This window comes from Pongo abelii, chromosome 4 (assembly GCF_028885655.2).
Source record: "Pongo abelii isolate AG06213 chromosome 4, NHGRI_mPonAbe1-v2.0_pri, whole genome shotgun sequence".
NCBI lineage: Eukaryota > Metazoa > Chordata > Mammalia > Primates > Hominidae > Pongo > Pongo abelii.
Window position 1 is genome coordinate 140615591 of NC_071989.2, and position 15372 is coordinate 140630962.

The following is a 15372-nucleotide window of genomic DNA, read 5'->3' on the forward strand; positions in this document are numbered from 1 at the left end:
TGGGTTCCATGTGTGCAATTGGTATGCCCTGCTCCATAAACTAGGGGTGAGAATATGAGCCCATCTTCTACACACTGGAAAGCTATTAATAGTATCTCCTTCTTCGGGCCTCATGAATCCCCACTAGCAGGGGTAGTGAGGCATGGGCAGCCAGTGTGTTTTTGTTTGAAAACTTACTTATTAAGATATAGTTAACATACAGTAAACTAAACATGTCTGAATATACACCTCAATGTGTTTTGCTTACATATAAATTCACATAATTACCTCCCACATAAAAATATAGACTATTTCCAGAACACCAGAGGGCTTCCATGTACCTTTGCATAGTCAGTAAACTCTCCCAAAGTTAACCACTATTTTTTCTTCTTTCACTTTTGATTAGTTTTGTCAGATTTTGAACTTTATAAAAGTGAAGTTATACAATATATATTCTTTTGGGTCGGCTTCTTATACTCCACATTATGGCTGTGATATCCATCTATCTTGTTTGTAATAGTTCCTCATTCTTTTTCATTGCTATGTGGTATTCCATTGTTTGAATATAACACAATTTATCCATTTTTGTTGATGAACGTTGGGTTGTTTTTAGTCATGTTAAATAAAACTGTTTTGTATGTGTTTGCACATGTCTTTTGGTGGGCACAAGCACTTATTTAAATATAATAAAAATCCAGGAGTGAAATTCCTAGGTCATAAGACACGCATATACTGAGCTATTGTAGATATTACCATTTTTCTAAATGGATGAACAAAATTACATTCCTAATGGCAATGAATGAGAGTTCCAGTTGCTTCATATCTTTGTCAACATTTGCTATTGTTAGCTTGTCCAACTTCAGTCATTTTGGTGGGTGTGTAGCAATATCTCCTTGCAATTTAAAAGAACATTTCCCTGGTGATATTGAGCATCTTTTTATGTGTTTATTAGTTATTTCTTGTGACGTGACTGTTCAAGTCCTTGTCCATTTTCCTATTGGGGTTTCTGCATTTTCCTCACTGAATTGTAGAAGTCTATATATTTTCTGCAGATGAGTTTGTTGTTGGATATATGTATTGCAAATATTCCCTCTCAATCTGTGCTTTGGCTTTTCATTCTCCTAATAGGATCTTTTGATAAATAAAAGTTCTTAATTCTTACAAATCCAACATATTGATCTTTTAAATTTTGGTTAGTGCTTTCTATGTCCCATTTAAGAAATGTTTCCCTACCCAGAGGTCGTGAAACTATGCTTCCATGGTTTCCTTTAGAAGCTTGATTGTTTCATAGTTCAGTCTATGATCCATCTTAAATTAATTTTATGTGTGGTACAATGAGGAATCAAGGTTCAAATGGCGCCAGACAGGTAGAGGTCACATTTACATAATAAAAGATTAAGGTGGGATGGCCAATTTCTTCTCGGGCTATGTAACAATTTACACCTGGTCAAACCAATCCCCTGACCCCTGTGTAAATCAAACACCACCTCCTCAAGCCTCTCTATAAAATGGATCACATCCCACCTTCCCCACTTTCTCTGTATGAGAAAGCTCACTCTCTCTTCTTTTTTTGTCTATTAAACTTTCCCCTCCTTAACCTGCTTCACTTGTGTGTGTCTGTGTTGTTAATCTTCTCAGTGCAAGATGAACCTAGGGTATTTCCCTAGACAACGAAGCCGCTTCAATACCACAGAAATACAGAAGATTATTCAAGGCTACTATGAACACCTTACATGCATAAACTAGAAAACCTAGAGGAGATGTTTAAGTTCCTGGAAATATACAACCCTCCTAGATTAAACTAGGAAGATATAGAATCTCTCAACAGACCAATAACAAGCACTGAAATTTAAATGGTAATTTAAAAAATTGTCAGCTGGGCGCGGTGGCTCACGCCTATAATCCTAGCACTTTGGGAAGCCAAGGCGGGAGGATTGCCTGAGCTCAGGAGTTCGAGACCAGCCTGGGCAACATGGTGAAACCCCGTCTCTACTAAAATACAAAAGAAATTAGCTGGGCATGGTGGCGGGTGCCTGTAGTCCCAGCTACTCAGGAGGCTGAGGCAGGAGAATTGCTTGAACCCAGGAGGTGGAGGTTGCAGCAAGCCAAGGTCATACCACTGCACTCCAGCCTGGGTGACAGAGCGAGACTCCATCTCTAAAAAAAAAAAAAAAAAAAAAAAAATTGCCAACAAAAAAAAAATCCACGACCAGATGGATTCACAGTTGAATTCTATCAGACATTCAAAGAAGAACTGCTACCATCCCTATTGACACTATTCCTTTCAAATCCTGTATCGTGTTTTTGATTTATTTAAGTAGGACTTCACTTTTCTCTGGTGACTCCTTGATTAATTTAATAATCAACCTTCTGAATTCTTTTTCTGGCAATTCAGAGATTTTGTCTTGGTTTGGATCCATTGCTGGTGAGCTGGTATGATCTTGCGGGGGTGTTAAAGAAACTTGTTTTTGTCATATTACCAGAATTGTTTTTCTGGTTCTTTCTCATTTAGGTAGACTATGTCAGAGGGCAGGTCTGGAATTCAACGGCTGTTGTTTAGATTATTTTGTCCCATGGGGTGTTCCCTTGATGTGGTGTTCTCCCCCTTCCCCTAGGAATGGGGCTTCCTGAGAGCTGAACTGTAGTGATTGTTTTTGCTCTTCTGGGTCTAGCCACCTAGCCGAGCTATCGGGCTACAGGCTAGTACTGGGGAGTGTCTGCAGAGTCCTGTGATGTGATCCATCTTCAGGTATTGCAGCCATGGATACCAGCACCTGCTCCTGTGGAGGTAGCGGGGGAGTGAAGTGGACTCTGTGAGGGTACTTGGTTTTGTGTTGGTTGGCCTCCAGCCAGGAGGTGGCGCTTTCAAGAGCACATCTGCTGCAGTCCTATAAGGAGAATGCAAATTTGCCCTAGGGACACCTGGTTAAGATGGTGGGCAGGGCCATAGAGCTCCCAAGAGATTATGACCTTTGTCTTTGGCTACCAGGGTGGGTAGAGAAAGACCACCAGGTGGGGGCAGGGTTAGGCGTTTCTGAGCTCAGCCTCTCTTTGGCCAGGGCTTGCTGCAGCTGCTGTGGGGGATAGGGGTGGTGTTCCCAGTCTGATGGAGTTATCCTCCGGCGGGGGGAGGATTGTGGCTGCCTCTGCTGAGTCATACAGGTTTGCCAGGGAAGTGGGAGAAAGCTGGCAGTCACAGGCCTCACCCTGCTCCCATGCAGCCTGCAGTCCTAAAGGCCAATCTCACTCCCACCATGCCCCCACAACAGTACTGAGTCTATTTCCAGGCAGCCAGTGCCCAGGGCTGAGAACTTGTCCCAGACCATGAGCCTCCCTGCTGAGAAAACAAGCAGACTCACAGTTTTTTTGCATCTCGAGGAGCCTGCAGTAGTGATCCAGGTCCTTCAAAGACTCTGTGGATTCTCTTGTCTTTCCTGGTATGTTCCTGCAGTAGTTTTTGGAGCAAAAGTTCATGATGTGAGTCTCCACACACTGCTCTGTTTGTCTGAGCAGGAGCTGCAAGCTAGTCCTGCCTCCTATCTGCTATCTTTATCAGTATTCTGGCAATTCTATTTTTAAATTCTCTAGCTTTTCATCTTTTTTTTTTTTACTTTCCCTCTATTTTCTTGAACACTTTCATCATAATTATTGGAAGTCTCTCATTTCTGAAACACCTGTGGGTCTATTTCCATTGTCTGCCTTTCTCTTGATTTTTAGTCATTTGGCCCTGTTTTTTTGTTTGTGTTTTGTTTTGTTTTTTAGCATGTCTCATACTTCTCTATTAGATGACAGACATTTTGGATGAAAAGTTGGAAAGTCTCTAGGTGATGTTGTATTCATCCAGAAAGAGAGAATTAAGTTGACTTCTGGAAGGCAGAGTACCAAATAAATACCCTACTCCTGTCAAGGCTTTGGTTTATGTCATGTTTTGGCTGGTGTGGTTCTTTTTTGTCCTAGGACATATCTCTTATTCCTAGGATGTGACCCTCTCTCCTAGTGCGTGACCCTTCTGGGACTTAGCAGAACACCTACGCATTTACCAAGGCCTCTCTACCTTGATAGAAGTTGAATTCCAATTTGTCTCCCCAACGCTTTAAGACTACTAAAATTTGCTCAGTTCTTTAGCCTGACAGGCTAAAAGTAGGCCAATAGGGTGGGCATGGTGACTCATGCCTGTAATCCCAACACTTTAGGAGACCCAGGCTGGAGGACTGCTTGAGCCCAGGAGTTCAAGCCCAGCCTGGGCAACATAGTGAGACCTCATCTCCACAAAAAAATAAGCAAAGTCAGCCAGGCATGATTGCATGTGCCTGTAGTCCCAGCTACTTGGGAGGCTGACGTGGAAGGATGGCTTGAATCCAGGAGGTTGAGGGAGGCTGCTGTGAGCCAAGATCACACCACTACACTCCAGCCTGGGCAACAAAGCAGGACCCTGTCTCAAAAAAAAAAAAAAAAAGCCAATGAAGTTGGAGGAATTTGCATGCAATTATTGGGCTCCTTCTCTCTTGTTTCCTACCTTCTGGAATTTTCCTTCTTAATTTCTATCTTCTTCGGCAGCCCTGAACTCTGACCTTTGTATCCTCAGTCTGGTAAGACTGATGCTTTCTGCTTGGTCCCTATTCCCTCAAGTAGCAATGTGTGAAATGCCCCTAGGGAAAAAGCAAAGGTAAATGTGGAATTCACTACACATTATTCCCTTTTCTCCAGGATCATAACTCCTCAATTCTTAGCTGTATTGGTTGTTCTCAAATGCCTTCAAATAGTTGTTTTATACATTTTGTCCAACTTTTGTAGTTGTTTTCAGCAGGAGGATAAGTCTGACACAACCTGCTATAGCGGCCAGAACTGTACATTTTATTCAGTCCAATTCTGATGCCAGGTTAGAAAGAACTACAGCAGGGTATGCTCAACTTACCCAGCTGCTTTGAGATGAAGCTCAGACTCTTAGACATTTATGACCTCAGATCCACATCTTGAATTAGGGCTCCCTATTTTCTTTTCCTTTTCTTTCTTCTTTTAGTTTTCAAACTTTCCTTAGGTTCCAACCATAACTGATAAATTGGTAATAAACTTCCCTCCCCACTGTAAACAACCATAAAACTTGATGAAATATTTATAGCCAGTGATTATAGGCATTGAACATCAAATAGCCTTTGTCCTTGAGAGAAGGGAAACAAAAAGGAAAGTGCTTTGCCTGGGATACTTTCCAAACCATGGCATAGGGAAGTGGTGTCCAGAAAGCAATGGCACCAGGCACAGTGGCTCACGTCTGTAATCCTAGCACTTTGGGAGGCTGAGGTAGAAAGATCCCTTGAGGCCAGGAGTTTGAGACCAGCTTGGGCAACATAGCAATACCCTGTCTCTTCAAAAGTTAAAAAATTAGCCAGGCATTGTGGTGCGCACTTGTAGTACCAGCTACTCCAGAGGCTTAGGCAGAAGGATCACTTGAGGCCAGGAGGTTGAGGCTGCAGTGAGCCATAATCGTGCCACTGCATTCCAGCCTGGGCAGCAGAGTGAGACCCTGTCTCCAAGGAGAGAGAGAGAGAGAAAGAGAGAGAGAGAGAACAATGGTCTCATCAAGTGAAGGAGACAAAGATCATAGATAGCAGATGCTGAGGTGGCTGAAATTTGTGGGATAGGGTATCAAAGAAGAAGGAGCTACACAAAGAAGGAGCTCTGGAAAGCTATACAGAGGTGCTCCTGAGGCTTTGTCTAAGCCTCACATGCAGAGCAAGATTCCATAAGGCCTAGTGGATTAAAAACAACAAACAAACAAACAAACAAACAAAAAACACACAAAAAAAACCTCTCTGGGTCTAAGAACTAAGTGGGGATTCTAGAGGGCTCATGATTCTGAGATCTGTTCTGATCAACCAGAGTGAAAAGACTTTGTTGAACACCCTGAGCACGAAAACCCAAGAAAGTCCACACTTTAAGAATAGGGCTACTCTGTGCCTGTAATACGCATTATTTGAGACCTGCCCTAATAAAACCTAAAACCAAGCCTCAGGCTCAAATTGGGCCTCTAGTGAATTTACTATCTAATAAAACAAACTCAACACTCCTTAAACATGATACAAATGCTTGACAATAAAGTATTCACAATTCCCAATATACAGTCAAACATTACTAAACATATGAAGAAGCAAGAAAATATGATTCATAACCAGGACAAAAAATAACCAACAGAAATAGATCCAGAGGTAACACAGATATTGGAACTAGCAGATGAGGACTTTAAACAGATATTATAAATACGTTAAAGAAGTTTAAATTACAAGATAGACATAATAAATGAACAGATGAGCTATCTCAGCAGAGAAATGAAAACTATAAAAAAGGAGCTAAATGAAAACTCTAGAATTGAAAAATACAATATACAAAATGGAAAATTTACTAGATAAACTTATGAGTAGACTGGATGCTACAAATGAAAAGATCAATGAACTTGAAGTCAAAACAATGGAAAACATCTAAAAGTAAAAGGACTGAAAAAAGTACAAACACAGCCTCAACGAAGTGACCTTGAAACAGTATCATGTCATCTAATATATACATAAACTTGGAGTCCCAGAAGGAAAGGGGAGAAAGAGATTGGGGCAAAAAAAATTATTTTAAATGGTAAATGAAATTCTATATTTGATTTAAAAAATTATTAATACACCATCCCAAGAAGCTGGGGTTTTAAAACTCCAAAGAAGATAAAAACAAGGAAATTACATCTAGGAACATCATAGTCAAAATCTTAAAATGAAATAGAACATCTTAGAAATGATAAAAGAATGTAGGCACATTACATAAGGGAAACAACGATAAGAATCACCATTTATTTCTTACCAGGAGTAATGCAAGACAGAAAACAATAAAATTATAGGAATTATATATTAAATATTAAATAATCTATGAGAAAAAAAGCAACCTAGTATTCTATATCCAGAGAAGTTATCTTTAAAAGGGGAATGAGAGGCTGGGCACAGTGGCTCACACCTGTAATCTCAGCACTTTGGGAGCCTGAGGCAGGTGGAACAGCTGAGGTCAGGAGTTCCAGACAAGTCTGGCCAACATGGCAAAACCCCGTCTCTACTAAAAATACAAAAATTAGCTGGGCGTGGTGGCAGGTGTCTGTAATCCCAGCTACTACTAGAGAGGCTGAGGCATGAAAATCGCTTGAACTCGGGAGTCGGAGGTTGTAGTGAGCCAAGATCATGCCACTGCACTCCAGCCTGGGGGACAGAGCAAGGCTCTGTCTCCAAAAAAAAAGGGGGGACGGGGTGGGGAATGAAAAAATAAAGATACTTCGGGATCTTAAAAAAATGCTGACAGAATTCATCACCAGTCCATCTGTACTACCGGAAATGTTAAGGGAAGTTCTTTTTTTTTTTTCCAGAGACGGAGTCTCACTCTGTTTCCTAGGCTGGAGAGCAGTGGTGCGATCTCAGCTCACTGCAACCTCTGCCTCCTGGGTTCAAGCGATTCTCCTGCCTCAGCCTCCTGAGTAGCTGGGACTACAGGCGCACACCACCATGCCCGGCTAATTTTTTGTATTTTAGTAGAGACAGGGTTTCACTGTTGTTGCCTAGGCTGGTCTGGAACTCCCGAGCTCAGGCAATCCACCTGTCTCGGCTTCCCAAAGTGCTAGGATTACAGGCATGAGCCACCGCACCTGGCCTAAAGGAAGTTCTTAAGGCTGAAGGGAAATAAGCCATTTCTCTGCTGAGGTGGCTCATGGATACCTGTTGGAAATTCAGCTCTAAACAAAAGAACAAGTGCTACCAGTAAATCTAACAAGTAAATAGAAAATAGATTTTCTTGTTTTTTAAATTACTTAAAAGACAGTTGACTGTTTAAAGCAAAAATAATGATTATTTATTATGGAGTTTATAGCAGATACAGAGGTAAACGCATAACAACATTAGCAAAAAAGAAGGGAGAAGTAAATGGAATTGTATTATTGTAAGGTTCTTACATAAGAAGCAGTATTTGTCCTTCTGTTGTCTTTATTTTCCTTTTTATTATCTTCATTTTTCTAATTACAAACTCAGTAAAATTTATTTATATGAAATTAAAACACTGTACAAATATATAACTCAGCAAAAGTAAATGTCCCAAAATGCCATTCCCAGAAATAAAAACTACCAACAGTTTGCAGCATATTTCTCTGATTTTTGAAATCTATATGTAACAGGAAAACATATTTCAAGTATTTATCTTCACGAAAGAGATGTTTCTCACCTCAAGTGTCTTAGTCTGCTTTAAGTTACTATAACAGAATACCAATAGCTGAGTAATTTATAAAGAAAAGAAATTTATTTCTCAAAATTCTGGAAGCTGCGAAGTCCAATATCAAGGTGCCAGCATCTTTCAAGGGCCTTCTTGCTGCATTATTCCATGGCAGAAGGCTAGAGGGTGAAAGAGACGAAGGGGGACCGAGTTCCTCCTTCACAAGGACACATTCCCACAATAACAAAACCACCTCTGTTGGCATTAATCCATTGGGGGCAGAGCCCTCATTACCTTATCACCTCGTAAGAGCCCACCTCTCAACACTGTTGCATTGTAGATTACGTTTCCAACACATGAACTTTGGGGGACACATTCAAACCATAGCACCGTGATTATAAAAATATTAATCTATACTTTTTTTTTTTTACCAGTCCTTTCTTTAGTTTAAGCATATGAGTAGTTTATAAAAGCATTCACATTGGGAAAATTAAAATATATAGATCATGAATCCATTTGGGATTTACTTTATAATGTGGGAAATTATATAGCATATAGAATTATAGCCTTATTTTTTATGCATAATAGTAAATGGCCCCAACATGAGTTATTGAGTAAACTACCTTTTATTCCCTGAATTAAAATGTTTTCTTTATCTCATGCTATGGACTCTCTTTTGTTCCACTAACATATTTGTCTTTTCCTATGCTGCTATCACACTCTTAATTTTAGCTCTATTGCATACTTTGATACTTATAAGGCAAATTTTACTTTATTAGTCTCTTAATCCAATATTTGTGGGTTTTTTTCATACTTACTTTTCAGTTGATCCTTAGAATCATCTTGTCAGTTCCTCCCACCCAAACGAATTTTGTTTGGAATTGCATTGAATTTACTAATAAATTTAAAATATTGATTTTTCTAGAAACATGACATATGCCTGCATACCTTTTGTCTTCTTTTAAATCTATCCTAGATCAAAGTTCATAGGCCCTTTGTTCTCACCACCAGTAGGATAAGAAAAAGGAAATAAAAAAGAAAAAAGTTTATAGGCTTTTGATGTACTCAAAATTCATTTCTAGATATTTTTAATGTTTCACCATTATCGTGAATGGTAAATTGTTTTCATCACATTTTCCAATCAGTTGTGACTTAGCACTCTTAAAAGCTATTAAAATCTATATACATATATGAATTTATTCTACTCTGCTCCATCCTACTGGTTTCTCCTACTGGTCATAATCATTTTTCAATTGATTCTCTTGGATATTATGAAAAGAAAATCATAATATCTGCAAATAATGATCATTTTGACTCCATTGCTTACTTCCTTTACTTCTCCCTTATTTCTTCTTTTCACCCTATTGTCCTGGTTAGGACTTCCAGAGCAACACTGAACAACAGTAGTAAAGAGGACATTGGATTCTCCCATTAATAGAACTTTCTAGACTGTTAAATCTAATGCTGGCTTTTGGTTTTTTATATCTGTTCTTTAAAATATTAAGAACATTTTCTCTCTTCATGGTTTTCTAACTTTTATCGTGTGAATGGCTGATGAATTTTGTCAATGCCTTCTGAGATAATTACAAGAGTCCTTTCTTCATTTTAATCTAATGTATTAATCATTAGATTTTATATTAAATCAAGCTTGTAATTTGAAAAAGAATCCCCAAGGTGGTAATAGTGTTTCAATATACTATGGGAGCCAATTTGCTATATTGACAATTTAGAGGGGGCCACTATTTTCTTGAAGGGGATATATTGGTGTTAGGATAACAGATCTTCACAAGGATTGTGGAAGCTCTCCATCCCTCTCTGGCTCTGGAACACCATGGTTCTCTGAGGGAGAATGCTTGTGCACCTTCTCTGGGCCAACAATGCTTCATGCTTGAATGCCCAATGTCACAGCTCTCCGCGGTCAGCTTGTCTTAATCCTACACACAGCTACTTCTCAGGGACTGCTGGTCCTAGAGCGTTAGGTGGGGCCTTTTCCAACACTGTGTGCACTTCAAGCCCAGATCCGCCATTTTCTCTTTGTCTTCCCTGGGATGAGACAGCTTCTTGTTTAACTCTCCACACATAGAAGTTCTCATTATACATTCTCTTAGAGCTCCTGGTTTCTCCTGCAGGAGAGGCACAGACTCTGTTGTTCCTAAGCAAGCCTATCTTCCCATTAATATAGTGATTTCACAGGGGGCAAACAATTTAATCAGGCATCCTCTTGGTGGAAGCTCAAGTCCTGTGAATGCTCTTACCATTGTGGGTGGGTATGAGAGATGCAGGGTGTGAGGATTTCAGTCCCACTCCCAATGAAAGTTCTTCCTCCAACTCCACACTGCTGATCCTGAATCTACACAGCTATGGACCTAGACTTGGGAGAGGAAGTAAGAAAGAATTTTGATTTTCTTAGAAGCCAAGAAAATAGCCACCCAGGACATGCGGCTGACTCATGGGCCCTGCTCCAATCCATTCTCTCAAGAGCCTCCAGCAACCTCAGCCCAGCGTCACCCTCACAGGCCTGGATCTGGCTCTTCCGACTTTAATCCCTATGGCCCCCTGCACCTGGATTCCCAGACCTCTCGGCCAGTTGGCAGCTACTGGACTCGGCAACATGGGTCTGCCTGACTCTCTCAGCAACACAGGCAGCCAGGCTCATACCAGGTGGCCACAGCTGGCATCCTATGGCCAGGCCCGGAGGTGATGTCAGCCTGAACAGTCCCCGCCAGCCTGTGACTCAGTTACCACTGGGCAGTGCTGGGCACCACGGGGCAGGGCACTTCACCAATACCAATCAGTGACTAAAGGAGCTGGCACTGCAGGGGAGAGGGCCAATCGTAAGAGATAGAAAGGATGGGGCAGGGAGGATAGGCTAGCGACAGGCCTATGCTAGCCAGACTCCTGAGGAGAGCTTGACCACCTCTGCCAATCTGAATCACAGCCCCCAGGACCCCTCAGGATCAAGAGACAGAGGCCTAATCTATACCAGTGAGAAAATCATGGGCATTAGGAGTTATGGGGGTCCCTCCTGAGACGAAGAACCAGCAAGACTGGAATTTAAATCTTTGAAGTTATTTCCAAATGAGGCTATCCATTTTAAATATGTATTATAAAGACTTAAGGCCTGGCACAGTGGCTCACGCCTGTAATCCCAGCATTTTGGGAGGCCGAGGTGGTTGGAATGCTTGAGCCCAGGAGTTTGAGACCAGCCTGGGCAACATAGTGAGACCCCGTCTCTTTTTAAAAGATAATAACAATAAATAAATAAGTCAATAAATAAATAAATAAAACTTAATAGTTTAACACTCAGGCCTAAAACAGTGCCTGACACATAGGAGGCTCTCAAAAATATCTGATGAATAAATAAACAAAGCAGAAGTAACAAATGCCATAATTCTTGAAACACTATTTTCACATTTCTTCCTTTTTTATTTTACTGGGAACGTAGAAATATGAAAGTGCTCCAAGCTCGTTCTAGCTGCTATTTAAAAAAAAAAAAAAAAAAAGGATGGGAGGAAGAAATATGGAAGTAGCATGGGCCTCTCCTGCCTTCTGAGTAGCCCTGGATGTCAGTTCTAGTGGTCAAGAAGAGAAGGGAGGGCCTCAGGCCAGAGACCAGACAGTCCTGGCCAGGCCACTGCTAAATTTGAGTGTCTGTGGATGTGCACTGGGGCAGGGCTAAAGCTAGGCCATGAGTCCAGACCCCAGCTGACAGATGAGTGACAGAGTATGTCTGAAGAGCCCCAGTAACTGAATTTCTGGGCTGCATGTATGTCTGTCTCCTTCTTGTCAACCCTGCACTTTTGCTCAAGCCTTACCTGCACCTCATAGCAGCGTCTCTCTCTCTCGGGCTGAGAAGGAAAGGGTTTTACACCCCTGCTTTTGTCCAGGCACAGTGATGGTCAGGCCATGGCCAAGACATTCTAGGTCCAGGGCGTAGAATGAGCACATGGTGCAGTTGCTCTGCAATCCCTCTGCTGCTCTGCCTGGAGGAGCTGATTCGTAAATGGAGGCACCTTCTCCTCACAGACACCAAGAGGCAAGACTAAGGGAAGGCTCCAGCTGTCAGGAGAAACTGGAAACCTGAAGACACCTGGGTTGGGCCTCTATTTATGGACTACAGGTAGACTTGGGACATCTGATGCTGGGGGAGACTAAGGGATGGCCGGCAGGCTGCCCGAATCCTCTGGCCTGAATGAGAAGTGGGAGGGGTGAAAGGATGGGGGTCTCCTTGAGGCAGGGGTGAGGCTGTGATGCTTTTGCAAGCTGCCTTCCTGAGGCCCCAGTTGCACAAGGCTCCATCACATGGGCCTCACTGCCACCACAAACAGCCTGTTCTGTCACCTCCCTGCTAGGGCTGGGCTGAGCCACCTCTGGCTCTCCCACCTGTCAGCTGCCTTCCCCGCCCCACCCCCCACCCCCCCCACCACCCCGTGTGAGATGCCACTCCTCCCAACACCTTTCTACACCCAGGCCTCAGGGCCAGGGCCTCTCTGGGCCCAGCTAGGTAAACCTGTCCCCGCCCTGCTGCCTGGCAGCCCCTTTGTTGTGTCCCAGAGCAGACTGGTTTTCTCTATGAAAACAGAGACAGAGCAGGTCTGACAGGGGTGCTGATGGGGACTGCAGGTCTGGCTGAGACACATCTGTCCCTGGGGCAAGGCACATGGCACAAAGGCACCAACACAGGGTCTAAAACCCCAGACCCACCACTTGAAACTATGTGAGCGTGTGGTGGTCACACACCCGCCCCAGGCTCAGTTTCCTGAAGAGAGTTGGTTCTGCTCTTTTGTCCGCCCTGGAATCTGGCTCAGGGCCAGTAACTGGGTCCCAGTTGGCAGTCAGCTTTGTCCCCGTTTGGATCCTCGGAGACTGACCCCCTCTGGAGCCTCCAGCATCTCAGCCCCTAGAGAGGTATGGCAGCTTGGAGAATCCCCACCACACTCCCAGGTTAGTTGACCAGTCTGGGCTGGACATATAGCAGGCACTCAGTAAGTGTTTGTTGAAGGATTGAATGGCACAAAACTAGAGCTGGGAAACGCCCTTTGCCACAGGCACGCCCTCCCCTGTGTTCTGCTGAACCAACCACAGCTCCAAGACCAGTTTTGTTGCCTCCTGACTGAGTCCTGTCCTTCCAGGATATGCTGGGCATCAGCCCCCAGCCCACCTCACAGGCTGTACTGCCTCAGACCTTGCTTTTGGATGTTGCCTGGTGCCCATGCCCCTGGCTGCCTCTACCCCTTGCAGAGCCCTTGACCTCTGCCTACGGTGGGCCTGCCTTAACTCCCTGTTGCTCTAAGGCACAGTTCTAGCCCTGCAGGAGACCCACACTGCCCCCTCTATCCAGCTCTGCCCACCACAGACTGCTTCCTCTCCACCATTCGAGTTCCTGGCCTTGACCAGCAGGCTTCTAAGAGAGCAGACATCTGGGTGGAGCTGGGCCAGACAGGTCACACTGAAATGGGGGCATCTAAAGTTCTCTCTGGCTGTTTGCTGAGGCCCTGGAGTGGTCAGTACTGTGGACTGGGCATTCCAGGAAGATGGGACTCCCAAGCAAGGCTTTAGATCCCCTTGGAATCCAGGCTCTTGGCTGGGGAGAGGGGGCTGGGCCTTGAAGGAGAGATGTGTTGGCCTCAAGGAGCTGAGCCGGAATGGAGCAGACTCTACCTAGAGACCTGAGGCCACTAGGCCAGGGAGGAGCGGGTCAGCAGCTGAGCTCTCTGGCTAGCCCCCAAGGCCTCATGGGAAGGTATCCTCAAATATGGGCTGCCCCATCAGCTCCACCCCACCTCCCCACTCAGGGCTACATCAATTCTGGGCACTCTCCTGGATTGTCCTCCAGGTTGACCTCACCCTTAGCCTGAGGTTGTTCTTGTCCCAATCCTTCCCTCTCATTCTAGGCTCAGGCCCAACAGCATTCCCAAGGGTGTCTGCTCCTGCTGGAGTCTGCCAGCCCTGCCTGCCCATTGAGGAAAGAGCACCGTGACTTCTCCCGACCTTGGACAGACCTGGCCACATACAGAAGGCCTGGGCATCGTGCCCTGAGCCACTGGGTGTGGCCTCGAAGGCAACAGAAGCAGAATTCTTCACCTTCCTAAGCCCCCTCATGCCCTCCCTGCGTCCCTCTGGGTCGTGTCCAAAGGGTAAGCTAAGATAATAATTCCTGTAACTGTGGTGTTGTTAACAGCAAATGTTTTTTAATGCCTTCTGTGTGCCAAGTTCTCTGTGGGGTGCTGGAGAGACGCAAATAAATAAGAGAGACAGCCTTTGCCCTTATGGATGATGCCTGGACCCATCCCTGAGTACTCAATACGTACTTATGCAGAGAAGAAGAATGCATGAAATAAGCAGTCTGATTATTCCCAGCAGCACAGACAGACACCTGATGGGTGTGCAGTAAATACGTGAAGGCCACCAGGGCAGGGGTGATGTGTGACCTGGCCACCACACATCCCCACCCTGAAGAGGGCTTCCAGACCCTGTGACTGCCTTATGACTTGGTATTCCAGCATGATAGGGTCTCAGCAATACAGCAATCTCCCAGGACCAAGGCCATTACAGGAGAAAAGGAAATCTGAGGGCTTCCTTAAAGAACTTATGGGAGAGTTGGAGAAGCCATAGAATCTGCAGCTTGTCTGACCTGCTGCCTAGAACTCAGGGTACCTTACGAGTGGGTTCATAGCATGGCCCCTAAGAAGGGCTGCCCTTAAACTCCAGGTACACAACCTGACCTGGCATCTCCCCTGTGGGAAGGCACAGTCAGAAGTAAGCCTCTGATGTTCTCTTAAGTCAGCGATGTCAACATGAGCGCATGTGAGGGAATGACTGGCCTGGACTCGGATCCTGCATCATTCCAATCTGTCCAGATGCTGCCCAATGAAATGGGGAAGTTTATGGACCAGATTCTAAAAAATTCATCCAGAGTCCCCACCCCACCTCCACCTCCAACATTGTGACAGAAGCCTTTGGAGATGGATTACACTGCCCAGAGACTCAGGGGCCAGGAAGGTCATATTCAGGAGGACCACTTCACATTCCCCCGGACAGAAGTAAACAGGTAATGAGGGAATTTCAGGATGGAGGCAAGGAGTGTAGGCAGTCTTTGGGATGTGAAATCGGGGGAAACAAGCAATGTATGAAGAGGAGTTTCAGGAATTCACTTTGGGATACATTGGGTGG